Source organism: Brassica oleracea, chromosome C2 (assembly GCF_000695525.1).
Source record: "Brassica oleracea var. oleracea cultivar TO1000 chromosome C2, BOL, whole genome shotgun sequence".
Lineage (NCBI taxonomy): Eukaryota > Viridiplantae > Streptophyta > Magnoliopsida > Brassicales > Brassicaceae > Brassica > Brassica oleracea.
The window spans coordinates 45384364-45387072 of NC_027749.1; positions in this window are offsets into that span (position 1 = coordinate 45384364).

The window sequence follows — 2709 nt, forward strand, 5'->3', positions numbered from 1 at the left end:
TTTTATAATTATATAAAAAAATTTAACAAAACTAAATAGTATTTCTAAAATTTGTAGATATCAAAAGGAAAGTATTAGATGTAATTTATAATTTTTGTAAAAATTGCGTAAATTTTTTTTAGTGACAAAAGTTGTATACCATTTTGAAGAAGAACATTTTTAGTAATAGAAAAATTGTATAATTATTAATAATATATAATAAAATATATTTCAGTTTAAAAAAAATTGTTATATGTTTACTATTATATTATTTAATGCTATATTTGAATAGATTTATTTTAATGATGATGCATAAGTTATTATCATATCTAAAAAATTACTAAAAATATAAATCAACATTAATATAATTGTTTATATTAGAATTCTTCGTGTCATGTCATATTTTTTTAGTAAGCCATTTCATTTTTTTTCTAAAAGAAACTGAATTCGGTAATGACACGGGAGAAAAATTTAAAAAGCAACTTTTTAAATAATGTCTAAGGATTAGTTTGGTGTTAATATCGCACTGTATCTATCTTTCTCACTTGTATTATTATCCTCGGTGATACATTCACCGAGTCTCTTGGATTTTAAGATGATCTTAGCATCAAGTGTTCATTGCAAGTAATTATCTCCAGAGAGACTTAGGGCAGGAAAATCCAAGTTGTTGATTTTCGACATTTGAAATCATATGTTTCATAATTTAGATTTAAAAGTGTTCAAGCGAATGCAATCAATATGCTCAAGCTTAGCATTCAGTTTCTATATGTACATTCGATCAGGTTGTGATGCGGTCATCAAATCAGTACCTGAACCAGAGGCCGAGCAGTTGCACCAATCGGCTAACCAAAGGACTAACCAGGATATGTGTTCAGTAAAACAGGCGTATCTTACCAACCATGACGAGTTTTGCCATGCAACCAATTTTCATGCATTCTACACTCAACAAGGAGTCCATAACAGTTGGAATCATCTTTAAATTTACTCGTACCAAGAAGATATGAATTTTACAAACCGGAGGTTCTCCAGCCCGTCCATCTGCGAGCATCCGAGTTTAGAAGTTTCAAGCCCAGCCAAGAAGCGTTCCGACCCAAACCAAAGCATGGAATTCAAGATGGATCTATTATCAAGCCAAAAAGCCCAAGAAGAGGAGAAAAGACCACGAAAATCTCAAAATACAATCATTTTACCAGAACCGGTCAAACCGAGCAACTTATGGAAAGATTGGACAATCAACTGGTCCAATTGTTTCCAAACCGAGCTCAACCAACCAGGACGTATTCTACATGATCCAAGGCTTCCAGAATACACATCCAACCGTCCAGAAGAGCCTCCCCTTATATTTCCCTACACCAGCAAGCATAGGATCAGCAGGATCTTCATTTACGGCAACTTACCATATCGGTATGTTTTCCCAAAAAGAAGCTCTGAAGACCAACGGCTCTATTGCTTCGACCACTGCCTTCTGAACACATTCAGAATGAATTCGAATTAAACTTCATTCTTTTAAACAATCTGAAGTTTCATAATAATCCATAAGATTGTCTCGTTCATGATTGAAATCATCTTCACCATCTTGATAAGTCATATGAGCTTCAGGATTCTTCCCTTTCAAACTCTCTTGGTAGAGGTCAACGAGATGTTTAGGAGTCCTACATGTCTTAGCCCAATGATTATCCATACCACATCTATGACACACCGATTTGGTCGAGTTTTGTGGCTTGAAAGATGTACCACGGCCTCCATAGGAGCCACGGCCATATTAGTTGCCTTGGCCTCGACCAAACGAGTTTCAGTCTCGACCACCACGTCCATGCCATTTTCCATGACCATGGTTGTGTTGGCTATCACTCTGAACATGGTTCGACTCTTTCTTAGCCTCTACGGTCGCATGTGCCTCAGGTAATGGGTTTGTTCCAGGAGGTCTCAATTCACTGTTTCTTATCAACAGTTCATTGTTCTGCTCAGTGAGCAAGAGACAAGAGATCAAATTAGCAAAAGTTGTGAAGCCCTTCTCTCGGTACTGTTGTTGTAACAACACATTGTGGAAGGTGAAAAAGGTTTTCTCAAGCATATCCTTATCCGTTATATCCTCACCACACAGTTTCAATTTAGAAACTATCTTAAACAGGGCCGAGTTATACTCGTCCACGAACTTGAAGTCTTGGATTCTGAGATTGTTCCAATCATACGTAGCCTTTGGTAATAACATTGTTCTCTGGTGATCATATCTCTTTTTCAACTCTGTCCAAAGGTCTAGAGAATTCTCAATAGTCAAATACTAATCTTTGAGACCCTCAATAAGATGATGGCGTATAATTTATATCGCACTGTATCTATCTTTCTCACTTGCATCATTGCTCTCGGTGATACATTCACCGAGTCCTTTGGATTTTAATATGATCTTAGCATCAAGTGCCCATTGCAAGTAATTATCTCCTGAGAGACTTAGGGCAGAAAAATCCAAGTTGTTGATTTTCGACATCTGAAATCATATGTTTCATAATTTAGATTTAAAAGTGTTCAAGCGAATGCAATCAATATGCTCAAGCAATCCGGATTCTAGGTATGATGCAAATAGGTCATTCGTATATGATGCATACATGTTCAATCTTAGCATTCAGATTCTATATGAAATCAGTTCGTACTATTATGCATGCATGATGCAAACAAGCCGCACGGCTACAATCTTAGCAAACGGTTTCAATGCAATCAATACAATGGTTATTC